The sequence below is a fragment of the Nicotiana tabacum genome, chromosome 1 (genome assembly GCF_000715075.1).
Source record: "Nicotiana tabacum cultivar K326 chromosome 1, ASM71507v2, whole genome shotgun sequence".
Taxonomy (NCBI): domain Eukaryota; kingdom Viridiplantae; phylum Streptophyta; class Magnoliopsida; order Solanales; family Solanaceae; genus Nicotiana; species Nicotiana tabacum.
Window position 1 is genome coordinate 160388710 of NC_134080.1, and position 21221 is coordinate 160409930.

The 21221-nt window shown below is 40.2% G+C and overlaps 1 non-coding gene across 1 annotated transcript; it reads right to left on the bottom strand.

Moving 5' to 3' along the window:
* Window positions 1–5147: 5147 nt before the first annotated feature.
* On the bottom strand, window positions 5148–5254 carry LOC142165250 (small nucleolar RNA R71). The gene has a single exon (XR_012696130.1). It is a non-coding gene; the product is annotated as a small nucleolar RNA R71 (small nucleolar RNA).
* Between the last annotated feature and the right edge of the window lie 15967 nt (window positions 5255–21221).

Below are 21221 nucleotides of genomic sequence, written 5' to 3' on the forward strand. Positions count from 1 at the left end.
GCTAGTAACTAATGTTTGCTATTATTCTTTTAGAATCTCTTACTTCAAATTAACACTATAAAAATATACGATTCTATAACTATCTAATTGAACAAAGAGACAGAGTAAATTGAAGAAATCTATATTTTGGGTAGTAAGTAAACTCAATTTTTGTTCACAGGGGCTACAATAGGAGGAAAGTTTAAGGGTTAAGGGCGGAACCTTCTTCAGTGAATTTCTTTTTTGTTTTGGTGAAAGAAATTTTTTTATTGATCCCCACCAGACAAAAGTTACTTACAAGTGATATTTTCAATCCATCATCTATGCTAGCTAGCTCTATGTCAAAACTATACCATTTATTCTCTTCCTCCTTAAGCATCCCTATTAGGTAAGTCTGTCCAGTTAGATGCTGATCCTATACTATTTGTAAAGTCATTTCTGTTTTCCTATCTATACAATTCACTGATCCACTATATTTCTTTCCTATTCTTCCTGTTAGCTTCTATCACTTGTAGTCTATATTTGCCATCCTCTTTTATGCTTTTTCACATCTTTGTTGTCCATGGTACTTTCTGATTCTATAGTGCTTCATTCCTTGCTCACCATATCCCATACATTACTGCTATGATGATTGAGGTTATGAACCCTCGGCATACTCTCCCTTTAATACATCTTCCCATTTTCCTCCAAATGCTTTGCATATCTAATTGCTTTAGCTTTATTCCCAGTCAGTTGCATAGTTCATCAATGCACATTATGGAGAATTGACACTCAAAGTACAAATGATGGATTATTTCATCATGCCTTCCACAGAGTAGATATGTTCTCTCCTAGCTTATTCCCATCATATGTAATCTGTCTCTCGTAAGTAATCTCTATCTCATGATCAACCAGCCTATAAAGTAGTGTTTTGAAACATTTAATCTATTCCAAATCCATCTTGCATATGGTCATTTAGGTGTTGCTCCTCCTCTCCATTGGTATTCTTCATTTACTGTGTATACATTTGTTTGTCCCTTCCACCCTTTTTGTTCAAATATACAGCAAAAGCTATTTTGATATCACATATTTTCTTCTAATACCATGCACCGTCCTGTGGTGGTTTGTATTGCCACCAGTCCTTGCCCTTTATGTATATGTGATGTACCTATTTAACCCATAAAGAATCACTTTTTTGTTCTATGTTCCATACATACTTTGCCAATGTTGCTTCATTCCATACCAACAGTCTTGTGTACCTAATCCACCATCTTTTTCGTTCGACAGATTAGGTCCCATGCTATCAGTGGGGATTTATTCGTGATACTTTTTCCATCCAATAAGTAGTTTCTACATATAGTTACAATGTCCTTCATGGCCCTTTTTGGTAATAGGAAGACTGATGCCCAGTATGAGTGCAGATGCAACAACACTATATTTACCAACTGGGTTCTCCCTGCATACGATAGATTCCTGGATCCCCACCCTTTTATCTTCACCAGTATCTTGTCTATTAACATTTCACAATCTACAACACTTAGCTTCTTCGAGGATATAGGTACTCCGAGATATTTATGGGAGTTTGCCTCTCTTATATCCTATCAGCTCACATATTTCTTCTATCTCCCTACCATTCATATTAGCACAGAAGCTGTTCGCTTTATTTGCATTGACAGTCATACCAAATGCTTTAGAGAATGATTTGAGTCCTCTTAACATGAGTAATACTGATGGATAATCTATTTCACTGAATAGTATCATATCATCAGCAAAGCAAATGTGTGTCAACTTCAATCTTTTGCATTTATATGAAAAGAAAATCCTTCCTGCTTAGCCACATGCACCATGATGTGCGTGAAATATTCCATACAGATAACAAATAGTAACAGAGATATTAGATCCCCCTGTCTTAAGACTCTCTCCCTTATATTTTGCCATAACACCCTCCATTTACGTTTATACTGTAATACAGCTAGTTGATATGATACATGCCATAATCCACCTTAGGAATATCCTACGGAAGTTTAGTGTATGCAACTTTTCCTCCATAAACTTCCATTCAATGGGATCCTATGCCTTCTTCAAATTTGCCTTGATCAAGCAACTCTTAGTGGTTTGTTTCCTATTGTATAATCTGACCAAGTCTTGAAAAATCAAGATGTTCTGTACTATTGTTCTCCTAGCCACAAAGGTACTTTAATTTAGTGATATGATGTCTGGCAGCACCATTTTCAATCTATTACACAGTATCTTTGAGATTATTTTGTACACCATATTATAGCATGCTATAAGTCTATAATCTTCTACTGTTGCAGAATGAGAGATTTTTGGTATGAGGGTGATTACTGTACTGTTGAGAACTTTGAGCATTTTCGCAGATTGAAAAAATTCCAGCACAACTGCAGAGACATCCTCACCATAATGGTCCAGCTATTCTTGAAAAATTGGCTGCCATACCTATCAAGGCCTGGTGCCTTTGTCCCTTCTATGTCCCACAATGCTTCTTAACTTCCTTTTATGAAAAATCTCTTATCAAAAGGATCCTTTGTTCTTCTGAAATAGTTTGTCCCTCTTTGTCTATATGGCTTGCCACATGGTCTTTGCTCTGTTGGTCAGTGCCTAGTAGTCTTGTATATAATTCACTGAAAGAATCTGTTACTACATCTGTTGATTGAACTATTTCTCCTTGCATGTTCTGAATTATGAATATCCTGCTTGATGCTCTCTTGCCCTTCCATGATTTTTTCCCTTGTACCATTTGCCATGCTTCCTTCTCTTTTTTGCTATTTATTGCCTGATCCTTATTTCTATGTGTTACTTGCTGCTTACCTTTAGTACTCCTATTTTACATTGGAGTGATGTTACTTGCTTCAATGTCCTGTTGTTGCTCAACAGGTTTCTCCACCTCCTTAGAGCTATTCGTATTCCTCTTATTGTTTGGTTCCATGTTAATTTCCTCCACCACTTGGTTCTACCTAATTAATTGCTTCCTACATTCTATGATATCATGTCCAAAATTGCCACAGGATTTACAGAAAAAATGATTTTCATTCATAGCTAGTCGCTTGCTCAATGATTACTCCACATTCATTCTCAAACATCACCATATTTGGATACATCTAGTTTGGTTCTACTTATACCAGAATTCTTGCATATTGTAACTGATAATAGGCTAGATTTATGTAATTTAGCGACTATTTATGCCCCAGCTTGACTATGTTTTGCTTTTATAAGACAGTAAATGATGATAAATTGGCTCTAATTATGAATTTCATGATTTGCAGGAGTGAGTTACATGTATGAGGAATTAAAACTGTAATTGGAGCTAAATCGGAGCAAAAGAAGCCCCTAGAAGCTGAGTACGTGGGAAGACGCAAGAAAGAATAGCTGAAATGAAGACCCAGACTAGCGCGGTGATTAGTGCGTCCACTAGCACAACCGCGCTAGCCCAGGAATTCGAGGCAGAATGGTATGCCATATGCGCGGTCATTAGCGCGTCCACTAGCGCGACCGCGCTAGCCCAGTTCTGGAAAAATAAACTTCAGGTGTAAACTTGGAAGTTCGAGGGTAAATCCACTTAACCTATAGAAGGTACAGCTTGCCCAAGGGAACATTATCAAGGTTTTCATAGCTTAGTTGAAGAAAAAAGGAGGCAGAGGCAAGGAAGATAATTCAACATCGAATTCTTCCTTTCTTCCTTTTGTGTTCTACTATTTGTGATGAATTTGACTATTGTTATGATAAACACTAGTATGAGTAGCTAAATATTTAGTCTAAGGTTTTGATGGAACCTATTGAAGGATGAACTTCTTGTTATGTTAATATAGTTTGCCCGGTTTAATTTCTATTTGTTCAACTATGTTCTTATTGTAGTTAATTGATAGGATCCTCAATTAGCTGTGCCTATTTAGTGTGCATAACTCGGGAGAGAGTGCATATTTAGGTAATTATTGAACAACACCACTCCCAAAGTATATGAGGGATCAATACCCGAGGGTTTAAAGGCGGGATTAGGGATAACAAAGCCTTCGGTGCAATCTAAAGTGAGCTGTAATAAACAAAGCCAACTAGCGTAATTCGGGAGAGTGCGTCTAGTAAATTGTCGTGATTACTCGGGAGAGATTTACAGTAATATGAGTGCTCATGATTGATAGAGACGATTAGGCAATTTTATGTGAAACATAGCTGGAAGAGATTATGTCAATAGGGGAAATCATAACCTTAAAAACTTCTCTTAATTGTTTACAACCTAATCATATTTAGTTTTCAATTACTTAATTACATTCATTCTTTAGTTAGTAGAAACATCCTCAATTGTTATTCAGAATGTTTGGGAAGTTGATTACGTAGAATTTTGTAAATCTAACGAGAGTAATTGATAGGTTAATTTCTTGTGGGTTCGACTCTGGGTTAAATACTCAGATTATATTTGCAACGTTCGCGTGTCCTTTTATAAGACATAGTTGGGCATGATCAAATTTTGGGCCGTTGCCGGGGAATTTAACGGTGTTATCAATTACAATTGAAAGAAATACAAAAATTCTTAGTGTAGTCAGTTTTCTCTTTACCCAATTTATACATTGGAATTTTAATGTTTGTTGACTTGGTTTTACAGGTGCATGCCTAGAAAATCATCGAGAACTGGTAAAGTATATAAAGCATTATCAGATCCCGAGAAAGTTTTCAAGGCCTTTAATCGGGCCAACCGGAAAAATAAACAACAACAAACAATTGAACAATTCGAACCAGACATGGGGGACAATGGGGTAGTCCCAACTGCGCCAATAGCGCCATTAGCGCCTGTGGCACCTCTTGTGCCAAAGGCCGCTCTATATGATTGGGCACAACCCACCGCAGAGAACTTGGCCACAACAATTTTAGTCCCGCAGATACAGGTTGAATCGTTTCAAATCACGAACAACATATTGCACTTGTTGCAAAACAAAGGACTATTTTCAGGGTCACAAGTCGAAGATCCTCAACAACACTTGAAGAATTTTCTGTCAATCTGCAAAACTCAAAGGTAGCCCAACGTAACTCAGGAAGCAATCAAGCTGTTATTGATTCCATTCTCAGTGACAGAAGCTGCCCAAACCTGGCTAAACTCACTCCCCAATAATTTCATAACAACTTGGGAGGAGTTAGTAAAGCAATTTGTGAACAAGTTCCACCCACCCAACAAGACTGCTCAACAAATTGATGAAATTTTGAGTTTTAAACAGAGACCAATGGAGACACTACATGAAACATAGGAACAATTCAAGGGGATGCTGGTTATATGTCCTCTCCATGGTATTCCAAATATGATATTGGTACAGTGATTTTACATGGGATTGTCAGATAGCGTCAAAGGTAATGTAGATGCTTCAGCTGGTGGAGCATTTTGAGCAAAACATGGAGAGAAGGCCAGCGTCTGCTTGACAAGATGGCACAGAATTTAGGGTAGACAATCAGGAATGCACCTATCACTCCAGTGGTTCACTCAGTGCCCTTAGATCCATCCAATACTCTTGCTGAAAACATGGCTACGTTAATGCCACAGATGAGTATACTCACCAAAAAGGTGGAAGAGTCAGGGCAGAAGCAACATGTACACATTGTTGATACTAACAATGGGGGCTTATGCACATCTTGCATTAGCCAGCCAATTGGTAACCAGTGGAATGTAGAACATGATCATCATGACTATCCTGAGGATCCAATTATAGAGGCCAGAGACAAGGTGGTCAAAATTGGGGCCAACAAAATCAGTCGCACAGGCCAGTTGTTGATACCCAATTTTTCCCTATATATTTTTCATATATAAAATAGTTTCAAAATGACAGGTATATGCATATATAAGTATGTCCCAAGGTTTTACTATTTTTCTCTTAATTTTTATAGATTTTTAAATCTATTTATTGCCCTATTTTATCAAGAAAAACCCAATAATTATCCCCAAAATTATTATTTTGGGTGATTCACTTATTGTATTCTCATATTTATATTAAAATATATCTAGCATAATTTTTGCATATTTTTACAATTTTTTTCGTATTTTTAAAGTTAAATTGCATATAATTGCAATTTTAGCCTATTTTAAGATTTAATTGTTTTCCTAATTATAAAATTGACTCCAGTATTTTTAATTTTTATAATTACATATTATTAATCATTTTAGTACCTTTAATTTATTTCTAGAAATTATTTTACTATTTTTTATAAAATAAACAAAGGAAAAGTGGCTATTTAAATACTAACCCTATTTCATTTCAATTGTAGCCCAAATCAACCCCCCAATTGAACCCAATTGCAATTTCAAATTACCCGGCCCTATTTCTAAATTACCCGACCCCTGACCTGTTTAATTCAACCCGCCCGGCTCCCCTTTTGATCCATGCCGTTGATCATTTTGATCAACGACCACAAACCCTCCTTTCCTTTTTTAATCTACCAACATCCCTTAACCCTAAATCAGTTCACCTAACCATCCGCCTCCGAATTCTCAAACTCTGTCAAACTCTCTCGAACATTCCCAAACCCTAACCACCTCTTACCACCACCTCCACCTTGAAATCCACCAGAATCTATGGCTTCTAAGGCTATGGGAGTCTTATACTCACCTTCTCTTGCTCCCACGCGCCTGATCTCTGAAGATTAAAGGCCTGGCCTCAAAGTTTTGCACCCATACCTCTGTTGATTCAAGGTTCCACGGCTATCTCCGGCTTTACTCCAGTGTACCATGATTGTTTGAGCTTGATTCCGACCTCTCCGACTCAGATCGGTGACCTTTCAAAGACAATCTCACTTCTAGGGTTCTTTTGAAACCATAACCCTTTGAGGTTTTCTCTAATTTCCTTAGATCCATTGTGTATCTGAGCTCTCCTTGAGTTTTCAAATGATTTCCTTAACTTTTCTTCCAAAAATTACTTTCAAAACCGCTTTGTTTCCGATCTAGGGTTTTCTGAAAATTCTTAAGTGTTTATCTGACTTTCTTTTCCTTTTATTTTGTGTGTATTTTCCTCTACTTTGTTCTATGTTTTCCTTCTACCTTGTATGTTATTCTACTGAGTTTTTACACCCCGTTCTTGTATGTTCTTTTACTGAGTTTTATATATTCCATGCTTGTATGTTCTTCTACCATGTTTTTCATACTAAGCTCTCATATTATTTTCTACTGTGTTTTTATATTTTTTGTCTTCTATTATGTTCCCGCATATTTCTCCTACTATATTTTCCTTCTAAGTTCTTAAGTTTCCTTATTTTCCTTCTATTAAGCCCTATTTAAGTTTCTTCTAAAAAATTTCTTAAGCATGTTTCTTTTACTGTTCCTATCAGTGTTTTTCTTTTGAGTGCTTCTACTATGTTCCGCATGTTACTTTGCTATCATGTTTTTCTCATGAGTTTCTGTTGATGAAAGAAGCATGCAAGAGGTTTCAACTCTGAAACCTCTGAGCCTATTTCAACTATTTGCCTCCTCATCTCTGTACTTGATTCAAGGTGGAAACCCTAGAATTTGGGGTTCTGCCGAGGTTTGATTGAACTAGGGTTTTATTTTAGAACCCTTAACTCTTTCAGACTTACTTTGAGTCTCTGAACTGAGTTTGGACATCTTTGTTTTCATACTGAACTTTTTGTTAAACTCTTCTACACTGGATTTTTTCTGTTGATTTACACGACAGTTTTCTTTCATGCTCACATGCTCCTTATATATGATGAATTTTCCTCTAAATGGTTTTCAAATTTGCAATTAGTGCAAACCTCTTTTTGAATATAGCTTGATTGATTTCTTTCCATCGTTTACTGATTTCCTCTGTTACTCGACTTAAGTAAAACCCTTCTTCATCTTTTCTGACTTGGTTCATTCATACCAAATCTCAGACCTTGTGATTTACTGGCCGTTAATTGACTCCCTTACCTTATTTGCACAAACTGTGTACTGACAAAACCCTGTCCTTCAATAACCTTTATGTATTTTCCCTCAATTGCATGCTTTACACAAAGTGTTTATTCAATTCCTTTCCTTAAATGATTTTACTCGTTTTAAATCTGAATCCCTTAATTAAGGGAAGCCTTGTGTAATGATTGACAATCAGTTTTCAAACTAATTTTTTACTTTATTTCTGCCTGCTTTCTATATTATAAAGGGCACGACCCTTTTCACAAACACACACTTCAGACTTCACAACATCAGAATCTCTTCTGAATTCTCACTCTCACATAATAAAACTCTCTCTTCTTGTCTGCACTAAGGTTTTTACCAGACTACTGCATTTTTCTCTACTTGTTTCTTTGAAACTGGTATGTCCTAATTTCAAATTTCAGCATTCCCACAATGTGTTTACTTACAGCTTTCTGCATCTATGTCTACTTTACTACTTCTGCAGAGTTAAATAATTAAACTAGCATGTTGATTCCCTTTTGCTTGTTTTTGCTATGAGTCCCTATTCTCTATTTTCCTTTATGTGCTTTGAGTTACAATTTAAAACATGGAAATATACAAGTTATTGTCTATGTATTGAACTTGATCTCTTAGGGGATCCTAACCTCTAAATAGTGTGTTCCAGTAAGCTTTTGGGTGTGCCAACATCTCCCATTGTTGGGTTATGCCCACTAGCCTGTTTTTTATCTCTTGCAACTCCCCATTCACTATATCCCTATGTGTGTTGTTTCCCTTTCCCTTCCCTGTTTCAGAATTTTGCACTTGCACTCTCTCTTAGTTTCTAAGTTCTTCCCCCCTCTTTTGAGCCTTTCCTTAGGACCTTGAGTTCCCACTGAACTTGGACACCTGAGGGCTGGCCCTTCCACACTGCACTTTGAAACATGATCTTTGGAGTTGGTTTACTTCATACTTCAGATAGAAAGTCTGAATCGGGCTCTCTTTTGGTTGTAATTTTCAATTTCTGATGTATTTTTTTATTTTATTTGGACTGTAATAACTTGTAATAAGTTTTGAGTATGGCTAGTGAAAAGGGAAGGGTAACCATGTATGTAAAAGAGGTAGATATCCTGCTCATAGGGAATTTCTGATCTCTGCATATCACATAGATATCCTGCCTATAGGAATTCTGCACTTTCATATGTAGATACTATTCCTATAAGGAATTCTGCACCCATATAGATATCCTGTCTATAAGTTTCTGAAATTCTGCATTCATATGGATATCCTGCCTATAGTTAAATTTCTGCATCTCTCATATAGATACCATGCTCAGAGTTAACTGGAAATCCGAATCCTGCATATGCATCTGTCACTAGGTAAACCTGTTTATAGGGCTTAAATAACTAACTGTATTTAGATATCATGTTCATAGGCTTAAACGAAGTACAACATTTAGATGCCATGCCTATAGGATTTCTGCACTCTTGCTATGTTTGTAAAAGTGTTTAAAATCAACAACGCCTAGAAAGCATGTCTATAGGAATTAATAACCTAGTCTGAAACGTCTCACTCGCCTACAAATCTAAAATCATTGTCTAACATCCGCAGAGTTTATGATCTTTTGTCAAAACTCATTTTTCCTAAATAACTGACAACCTTTTCTAAAATCAGTATATTTTACCTTTTCTGGAATCAGTAGATATCATGACTATAGGGGTCTTCGTCTAACACTCAAGCAAGCCATAGGACAGTTTATAAACTGAATCAGATTTTATTAACTACAACCAGCAGGCAGGCCTGATTCGGGCTTCTTATCTGAACTATGTAATAAATCATTCTGCCTCCACTGTTTAAGTTTTAATCAAACCCTAAACAGTACATGTAAGTCATGCTACATTATGTGCTTTCTTTGGTTTAAAGGAGGTCTGTTTGAGCCCTTTTATTTGTTTATATGCTTCCCCAAAATTGTTATATGTGTTTTGTTTGTCGCCTTAGTATTTTACCTTTTGAAATCACAAATAAGCCCAATACCTCCTCCCTCTAGGATTAGTAGTCCCAAGTGCCTCCAGGATGATAGGATTGGGGCGGGTAATAGCATGCAATAAGTAAACGAGACCATTCCGCGCTTTAATACCTTAACGGGGTGAGAAATGGTAGATATGGATATGATGACTACGCAATAACATCACGTGTATCCCCTCACTAAGGAGTGATTACCGGATGTTGTGTGGGGTGATCCATATTATTAATAAACCTAGAACCCCCCTTTCCTTTGTTTTCTTTGTTTCTTTTAGATCTCTTTTTAAACTATTTTTTTAAGAAAATCAACTCCTTTTAGTTCCTTTTTCTTACTTTTGTTTATTTGTAACCATTACGAGAAAATCCCCTCTTATTTGAAGTTTTTATTTGCCTATGTGTTATTTGCACTTAAATCACAATAGTAGTTTGGCCGGGAACCACACTAGTGGATCTTGAGGGGTGCCTAACACCTTCCCCTTGAGATAATTTTGAGCCCTTAGCCAATCTCTGGTTGTTCAAACCAAACCTTTCTTAGTGTCCTAGTGCACTTAAATCATTAGGTGGCGACTCTTCAATTCAATCCCAATTCCCCAAAAGGGAACGAGTTGTCTCCCAAATGTCACAAACCCGATTTTTGCGAGAAAAAATGGGGCGCGACAGCGTGGCGACTCTGCTGGGGATATCTTTTAGGCTTCTACCATTTCAAGCTATTACTGTGACTTTACATTTCTTATGTGCCTTATTTGTTTAATAACTTTAAGCATTTAATTCCCTCTTCTACTGCAAAAATAAAACTAACTTGTATCTTGTTTCTTTCCCTTGTTTCTTTCACTGTTTTCCTTTACTGCACTCCTTTATTACTGTTTTAAATTATTACTTTATGAACGTGCAAATATGTGACAACTTGTTTTAATTATTGCATATGCATGTTTCCAACATTATATTCCACTCGTGCCAAACAAATACCATAGCAACGCTTATAATGAGTTATTGCGTGTTCTGATATTATCACCCTTTAAATACGGCAAAGGCTTATTTACAGTAAAACCAATCGATCAACGGTGTAGTCGACGGTTTCATGCCTTTCCCTCTTGAGTTGTCCGCTCAAGGGTACTAGTCTATAACCCCATAGAAACCTTACTCTGTTTAAACTGTGCATGCATCATGGTCAAACCTAGCCGAGTCATTTATGTTGTCCGCATAATGACTCTTTAAGATAGCCTTGTCCAAAGTTCACTGGGTTTCCCAAAAACCCAAAAGGAAACTATCACGTGCATTTATTTGGAGAAATAAACGCTTTTATGCCAATTATTGGTATTTAATAGTCGAGTCTGGTGGGGGTAAGGGCCTAACCCTTTTGTCTTGCAGAAGCATGAGGCACGAAGTCCCCAGATTCGGCATGGTCACAAACATCCACCCAAGGTTGCTAAGCTGGTGGGAGGATCTTCATTCCAGTGATCAGACTCTTGTCCGAAAATACCTAGGAAATCTAACATCCTTCCTGGAGGTTCAACCCAACAACAAAATCATAGAAGCTGCTACTCTGTTCTGGGATTGTGATAGGTCTGTGTTTCACTTCGGAGAGATTGAGATGACACCCCTGCTAGAGGAAATAGGAGGATTGGCAGTATACCAGGGAGACCCCGGGTTTGTTAATGCCGGAAAATCGCAAGGGTAGAGGTTTTCTCAAAATGATGGGCCTAAAGAAGAATCCAGACTTGACATGTTTGAAGGATTCCTACATTCCCTTTGATTATTTGTACGAGAGGTACGATCATAGTAAAACCTACCGTATTTATTCAGATGAGTTCGCCCTTACATTGTTGGGGCATATTCACCAAAGGGTCTTTGCATGTTCTGCTTCTTGGGGATGATAGTGTTTCCAATGAAGAAATCAAGGATCCACACCAGGATAGCCATGGTCACAAAAACTTTAATAGAGGAAATTGGTGGACAACCATTTAGCATAGTGCCCATGATCATCGCAGAGATATACCGAGCCTTGGAAAAGTGTCAACAAGGAGCCCCACACTTCGAGGGCTGCAACTTGCTACTCCAGCTCTGGCTCATGGAGCATCTTCAAAGGGGTGAATATCAGCAAGAGATTTAGCATAGAGACTAGGACAATCATATAGCCTTCCATCAACCAAGGCGAATGAACTACAGGCCTAACATGTTTTCTCAGCCAGAAGATGCCAAGGGGTGGGTGGAGCTATTTGAAAATCTTACTGAGGATCAAATACAATGGATGTTCGAGTGGTTCCCTACTGAAGAGTTCATCACCCAATCCAAGGATGCACCATTTTTGATACTGATCGGTTTGAGAGGAACCTAGCCTTATGTCCCTCTCCGAGTTATGAGACAGGCTGGTAGGAAGCAGGTTATACCAAGGGTCTACAAGATGAGTCACTTCCGGGCTGACTTCCAAGCTCATGACAGTCCTTATAAGTGCCAAGCTCAGCATATGTGGCATTGCAAGATCATCATGGGAAGAGATACTATAAAACCAGACATATACCATGTTGGCTGCACCCCATACTCTTCAGGCTGGCTGGAGGATAATCACAATGGTCTAGGCCAACCCGGGTTTGTTCGAGGTCACAGAATCATCGATGAAAGGGCTGAAGCATAGGTCAAATTCAACCAACTGCACAAGAGGATTCGGGAATGAGAAAGCGAGCACCGTGAGATTCAACAAGCCCACCAAAAACTGATTGAAGAGTGGAAAGACATGGTTGTCAATGCCAACAAGCGATTAGGATACCTAGAACGAGGTTTAGTGAAGCTGGAAAGGAAGTTTCTCAAGAGGATCGAGGACTGCCAGAATGCTGAAGGAAACGAGGGTGGACACTTGGCCAGAGCCTACTACTGCTGGGACTTCACGAGCTGGTGAAGCTATTCGATGGAACCAAAGATGCCGAGTCTGGGGAAGGTCCTTCTGGGACCAAATAGATAGGTGTTTTCTTTTACTTTATGAAATGTAATAAGGTCAATGGCCACTAGTGACATTTTATTCCATGTTATTTAGTGTCATTTTGGGATTCGTCTACTTTTTATCAATAAAATGAGGTATTTAGCATTCTATTTTCTCCAAATCAATTTGTTGCTAGGCCTACCTTGGGCACAACGAGGCTCCCAAATTAGGACGCGATTTACATTCTTGCACTATGTGTTTAAATATCGCAACACTTTCTTATAATCCCCATTGACTTGTTACCTTTTTGTTTTTACTTTCTGTTTATTTACTCCCCTCCTCAAAGGTTAGTTCGTGCACTCTGGCATTATCATCATATTCCACAAGATCAAATGGCCCTCCACCCACCCACTCCTCCTCCTAGTCCTATCAGAAGTAGGAACAAAGGAAAGATGGAAGATTTGAACAACAACAGAAAGGAAAACTCAATTGAACGGGTAGAGGTCACTCATGGTGCTCAGGTCTCCAAAGAAAGTGCGTCCCAACTCGAGTAGAAACTGGTGAAATTTCAGGAGGAACTTGATCAAGTTTGGAATCTGGCAAACTTGTCATGTTCCCTCACCACTCTAGATATCAATTTTCCAAACGCTCAGAACCCCACGCCTCCACAAAACATCCCAAAACCACAAAACCATCTCGCTCCTCACCACTACGGCAATACATGCCACATATCCAGCAATACTCCACTGCTCATCCCAGAACCTATGAACTCCATAAATGACCATTTCCACCATAACACCCCCATCTATGTGGAAACCATGCCACACTCCACCCAACCTGTCTCAAGCACACCCGAGTCTGATGATAAAGACTCACTCATCAGGAACCTGGCTGCGGAACTCAAGAAATTGACTAGTCAAATTCAGGGTGTCGAAGGAAGTAAGGGGATTGTAGGGTTGAACTACGAAGATCTTTGCATACATTCGGATGTCGAACTGCCCGAGGGGTACAAACCTTCTAAGTTCAAGATGTTTGATGGTACAGGGGATCCAAGAGTCCACTTGAGAACGTATTGCGACAAGCTGGTCGGAGTAGGGAAAGATGAAAGGATTCGCATGAAGCTTTCCATGAGGAGTCTGGAGGGAGATGCTTTGTCTTGGTACATTATCCAAGACCCGAAGAAATGGTCAAACTGGGTGAGTATGGCGTCCGACATTATGGACAGATTCAGGTTCAACACAGAAAATGAACCAGATGTGTTCTACATCCAGAACTTAAATAAAAAGCCCACGAAAACATTCCGCGAGTATGCCACTCGCTGGAGATCAGAAGCTGCTAAGGTCAGACCTGCTTTAGAAGAAGAATAAATGAACAAGTTTTTCGTCCGGTCTCAAAACCCGCAGTACTATGAAAAGCTGATGTTGATTGAGAGCCAGAAATTTTCTGACATCATCAATCTAGGGGAAAGGATCGAGGAATGCATCAAAAGTGGTATGGTTACGAACTTTGAAGCTTTAAAGGCTACCAATAAGGCTTTACAGTCTGGTGGTACGTCCAAGAAAAAGGACGTAGGTGCCGTAATGGTTTCACAAAGAGCCAAATCCCCTATCAAATCCCAAGCCTATCCGATACCTCCACTCACATATCAGCCTACCCAGAATTACCAAGCACCCTCAAACTCTTACCAAGCTCCATCACCTACTTACCAATCACCCCTACCTCCTACATATCAACCTACTTCACCCAGATATTCCCAACACGTACATGTCTACCAAGCCTACAATGCTCAGCCATCCCACTATCAATCACCTCCCACGCGTCAAAAATTTCCTAGCCCTCGACCAAATTTCGACCGCAGACCCCCCAAATAGTATACCGCCATTGCTGAACCGATTGACCAGTTGTACGAAAGGCTTAAAGATGCTAGTTATGTCACCCCTATCCCTGCTATAACCCCTGAAAACCCTTCTCAGTGGTTCAATCCAAACAAATCTTGTGCATACCATTCCGGCATGAAAGGACATACCATTGATGAATGCCGCTCTCTAAAAGATAAGATCCAGACTCTGATCGATAACAAGATCATTTTAGAAAAGGAGCCTACTCCAAATGTCCGCAACAACCCTCTGTCGGACCATAAGGGTGGAGGTGTTCACATGATTGAAATAGAGGATGATTGGGATCCCAAAGGATTGATCGGTTTAATCACAGAAGGTGACGAACCAAAGAAGCTGATAGTCACCCTCAATCCGATCGTACTCAGCCTTTTGGGGATTCCGAGGTAAACATGTCTGTACCACTTAAATTTGAAGCACCACCCCCTACAAAGACGCCAACACCAATTGAAGTCGAGTTTGGGTCTCCAGAAAACGCACACACACCGTTTGAAGTTGCGGTTTTACCCTCCAAAATACATGCTCCGTTTAGAGTAAAGGTGCCCATCCCAGTAACAATGTCGGTTGTAACACCGTTCCATACAAATGCCATACCTTGGGATTATACAGCCGAGGCAAGAAGGAAAGGGAAAGCTAAATTCTGGGAAACAGTTGCGGCACATGGTATGACAAGAACCGGCAGGGTTTTTACTCTGGAGCATTTAGCTGAGTCGAGTAAGCAGGACTTTGATCGGCCGACCATAACTAAAACCGATCCCGATGATCTCTTGAGAAAGATACAATCCAAGGAATACTCAGTCATTGATCAGCTGAACAAAGCACCGGCACATGTTTCTATCCTAGCTTGGCTGCAAAGTTCCGACGTACATAAGAATGCCTTGTTGAAAGTGCTGAGTGAGGCATATGTACCAAGCAACATCATCAGAGGAGAAATGGCAAACATGGTAGGGCAGGTATTGGAAAGTCACAAGATCACTTTTCATGAAGATGAGCTGCCACCAGAAGAGTTGAATCACAACAAAGCGTTGTACATCACCGTGCAATGCGAAGATTATTTTATCACTAGGGTCCTGATTGATGGAGGGTCCAGCCTCAATATTTGTCCATTGGTAACACTCAGAACATTGGGAAAGGGGTCGCATAAGATCAAGGACGGGTCCATCAACGTCAAAGCTTTTGACGATTCCCAAAGATCCACCATTGGGGAAATCATCATGTGTTTGCAAATGGGGCCTACTTGGTTTGATGTTGATTTTTAGGTTGTAGACATGCCGGCATCTTACAACTTTCTGTTGGGACGGCCGTGGATTCATGCCATTGGGGTCGTAGCATCAACACTGCATCAGGCGATGAAATTTAAGTGGAACCACCAAGAGGTGATCATTCACGGCGACGGTAGAAATCCCATATACAGTCGCCAAACCATCCCAGTGATCGGAGGAAGGAGAAGGATAGGCGGGGAAACCTATCACCATATCGAGCGAGTCAACACCATTGACAAAGACAAATGGTGGGACAACAAAATTGAAAGCATATTGAATTGGAGAGGATATGAGCCTGGAAAGGGACTTGGCAAGAACCTCCAAGGAATCGCCAAGCCGATCAAACTGAAGAAACATGGCACCACTTTCGGTCTGGGATATGAGTATACTTGGGAGGAATTCAACAACTGGTCGCCACAATGGCGCGGCCTATACTACCCGTTGGAGCAGCTAATACCATATTTGGAGCAGACTTTCCAGCCGACCGATGTTATCTATGGGTCAGAAGAACAGGAAGCACTGGCAATAGTGAGGAATTTGTTCCTAGAAGAAGATGACATGGATTGTTGTGTCATTTTCGAGGAGGAGGGGGAGGAAGACCCTTCCATACACATCGTAAGCTGAGGATCATGCCTCAACAATTGGACCATCAAAACCACCAGAGCTCGAAAAGCCTCGGGGTAGCAAGGCTGAACAAAGCATCATGCACTATCTTTTATTTTTACTAGTTGATTTTCCTTTCGCATTTTTGAATTTTCGCAATAAGATCTTCCAATGTTCAAAAACAGTTATGAAATTTATCAAAGCATTTTGGTTTCCTTACAAATCTTACTCTTATTATTTTCTCTCATTACTTTACTTATACAACATTACTATTACCTATCTTGATGAACCAATGACTGTGACATGTAACGAGACAACGCAACAAACAGACATAGATTCAGAGAAAGATGATATACCGGAAGAGACTGTTAAAAAGGTTGAAAATTTTGAGAACAGACCTAAGTCCAACCTGGACGAGACCGAGATTGTTAACCTGGGAGATGCAGAAAATATCAAAGAAACTCGGATCAGCGTTCATTTGTCATCATCAGAAAAGGAATAAAACACAAAATTTATGAAGGAATATGAGGACATATTCGCTTGGTCATATGATGACATGGATGGTTTGAACACACCTATTGTGGCCCATAAACTACCAACTGATCCGACATGTCCACCGGTAAAACAGAAACTCAGAAAGTTTAAACCCGACATGAGTCTGAAAATCAAGGAAGAAGTCACTAAGCAGGTCAAAGCTAAGGTCCTCAAGGTAGTAGAATATCCGACATGGTTAGCCAATATTGTGTCGGTGCCGAAGAAGGATGGGAAGGTCAGAGTCTGTGTCGACTATTGGGATCTCAATCAGGCCAGTCCAAAGGACAACTTCCCCTTGCCGAACATACACATCCTGATTGACAATTGCGCCAAGCACGAGTTGCAATCATTTGTAGATTATTTTGCTGGTTATCATCAGATCTAGATGGATGAAGAAGATGCTGAGAAAACGACTTTCATTATGCCGTGGGGAATGTACTGCTACAAAATGATGCCATTTGGGTTAAAAATGCATGGGCCACCTACATGAGGGCCATGACCACCATTTTCCACGATATGATACACAAGGAGATCGAAGTATATATAGACGATGTTGTCATCAAGTCCAAGAAAGCCACTGATCACATGGAAGATTTGAGGAAGTTCTTCAATAGACTGAGAAGGTACAACCTAAAACTAAATCCCGCAAAGTGCGCATTTGGGGTTGCTGCCGGAAAACTGCTTGGGTTCATTGTAAGTCGTCGAGGAATAGAACTGGATCCATCAAAGGTCAAAGCTATTCAAGAACTGCCACTGCCAAAGAACAAGAAGGACGTAATGAGTTTCTTGGGGAGACTTAATTATATCATCCAGTTCATAGCACAATCTACAGTTATCTGTGAGCTAATCTTTAAGATGTTGAGGAAGGATTCCACTACCAAATGGACTGATGACTGCCAAAAGGCCTTCGACCGAATCAAGGAGTACCTGTCAACACCACTGGTTTTGGATGGAGCGTTCGGTTGTGTTCTGGGGCAGAATGATGAAACGAGGAGGAAGGAGCAAGCCGTCTATTACCTCAGTAAGAAGTTCACCCTGTATGAGGCTCGGTATTCTCTGTTAGAGCGCACCTGTTATGCTTTGACTTGGGTAGCTCAGAAGTTGAGGCACTACTTCTGTGCCTATACTACATATCTCATATCAAGAATGGATCCCTTGAAATACATTTTTCAGAAGCCCATGCCCACTGACAAGCTAGCCAAGTGGCAAATCCTGTTGAGTGAATTTGACATTGTCTACGTGACTCAGAAAGCAATCAAAGGACTGACACTAGCAGATCACCTTGCTGAAAATCCCGTGGACGAAGAATACAAACCCCTGAAAACATATTTTCCTGATGAAGAAGTATCATTTATAGGAGAAGACATTGCAGAATCCTATGACGGTTGGAGAATGTTTTTCAATGGAGCAGCAAATTTCAAAGGAGTTGGCATAGGAGCAGTCCTAGTATCAGAAACCGGTCAGCATTATCCAGTATCTGCCAAGCTCAGATTCCCGTGCACCAACAACATGGCCGAGTATGAAGCCTGCATCTTAGGGCTCAAGATGGCCATTGACATGAACATCCAAGAGTTGCTAGTAATTAGGGATTCAAACTTGCTTATACATCAGGTCTGAGAAAAATGGGCAACCAAGAACTCCAAGATACTCCCTTATCAGCATCATGTGCAGGAGTTGAGAAAGAGATTCACAAAGACAGAATTCCAGCATGTTCCTAGGGTCCAGAATGGATTTGCCGATGCACTGACTACCCTATCATCCATGATACAACATCCGGACAAGAATTTCATTGATCCCATTCCGGTAAAGATCGATGATCAGCCCTCTTACTGTGCTCATGTCGAAGAAGAAGCAGACGAAAAGCCTTGGCTTCATGATATCAAGGAATACTTAGCAAAAGGAGAATACCCAGAACTCGCAAATGCTATTCAGAAGCGCACGCTTCAGAGGTTATCCAACAATTTCTTTCACAACGGAGGAATCCTGTTTAGGAGGACTCCTGATTTAGGATTATTAAGGTGTGTCGACGCAAAGGAAGCATCCAGGCTATTAGAGGAAATTCATGCAGGGACTTCCGGTCCACATATGAATGGCTTTCTTTTAGCAAATAAAATGCTCTAAGCTGGTTACTTTTCGATGACTATGGAAATAGACTGCATCTAGTATGTCTGAAAGTGCCACCGCTGCCAGATACATGCAGACATGATAAAGGTGCCTCCAAATGAGCTTAATGCAACAAGCTCACCGTGGTCGTTCGCCGCCTGGGGAATGGATGTTATCAAACCAATCAAACCGGCCGCATCAAACGGGCACAGGTTTATCCTAGTGGCAATTGATCATTTCACCAAATGGGTTGAAGCAACATCTTACAGAGCAGTGACCAATAAAGTCGTGGCAAATTTCGTCCGCAACCGTATCATGTGTCGGTTCGGAATTCCAGAGTTAATCATTACTGATAATGGCTCCAACCTCAACAGTGATTTGATGAAATCCATGTGTGAAACCTTCAAGATCAAACACAAGAATTCTACAGCTTACAGACCTCAGATGAACGGAGCCGTAGAGGCCGCCAACAAGAATATCAAGAAGATACTAAGGAAAATGATAGAGAAGCATAAGCAGTGGCACGAGAAGCTATCGTTTGCTTTATTGGGATACCGCACCATAGTCCGCACATCGACATGAGCAACCCCCTATATGCTGGTTTACGGTACAGAGGCAGTCATTCCCGCCGAGGTGGAAATTCCCTCATTAAGAATCATACAAGAAGCAAAGCTAGACAATGTAGAATGGGTGAAGAATCGTTACGAGCAGCTAGCTCTTATAGATGGAAAGAGAATGAATGCAGTTTGCCATGGTCAACTTTATCAGAACAGGATGTCCAGATGCTTCAACAAAAGAGTCGAGTCGAGACAGTTCACATTGGGGCAGCTGGTGTTAAAGAAAATCATTCCACATCAAGATGAAGCCAAAGGGAAACTCTCTCAACTGGCAGGGTCCGTACATGGTTCACCGGGTTCTAATAGGAGGAGCCCTCATACTCGCAGAAATGGATGGAGAAGTCTGGCCAAAGCCGATCAATTCAGACACAGTCAAGCGATATTATTTATAATCTTTATGCTTTCCTTATATGATGTAATTTGAACTACGCCTGACCCGATTCCCATTTAAGAGGGGATACATAGGCAGCCCTATGGGTTCGGTCACAATTCAATAAAATTTCCATCTCCCCTGCTATTGGAAACTAGGGCAGAATTTTGAGGAGGACCCTCAAAATTCCAAAGTCAATTCCAGCCATTTATCATTAACAGCCGTCAGAAGCAACAACCTAGTTAACTGGGGTAGAATTTTGAGGAGGACCCTCAAAATTTCGGAGCAAGAGAAGTCGCAATGTCTTGAACCACATCGCAGTCGTCGGTTCATTTAAAGAAAACTATTCTTAATTATGTACTTATGTCATGCTTTTACTAAATCATGCATGTTTATTACCAAAATTGCCTTGTTTAGCAATGCCACCCCAGTGATATATACGGTATCGCCGAATCAAAGCCGAGCAAGTCAAATATAGCTAGCGGGGATACGAACTAACCATTCCCCCTTTACAAACTCACGATTATTCTTTGGATGCAGGCACTTGAGTTGCAAAATCATCAAATATACTATACGTTCACTCACAAAGTTCAGGAATACAACTCTCTGAATCGTTGCACTTGCTCGCAACTGCTATCCACACAACAGTGTCCCCAACAGGCACAATATCCCCAGCAATCACGATATCGCAATCCTCTATCAGCTAAGAAAACTCTATTGCCATTTGCCATTTTTACTTCCTGCATAAGGCTACCATTCTCCCTTCCGAGGTTAAGCTCTACCTCCATCTGCATTCTCTGCATTGCATAAGGCTACCATTCTGCCATCCAAGACTAAGCTCTGTCAACATCTGCATTATCTACATTGCATAAGGCTACCATTCTGCCTTCTGAGACTAAGCTCTGTCTCCATCTGCATTCTCTGCATTGCATAAGGCTACCATTCTGCCTTCCGAGGTTAAGCTCTACCTCCATCTGCATTTTTCTGCATGGCATAAGGCTACCATTCTGCCTTCCGAGGTTAATCTCTACCTCCATCTTGCATGGCTGAAAGATCGCCACTTCATTTACATCTTGCATCGGCTG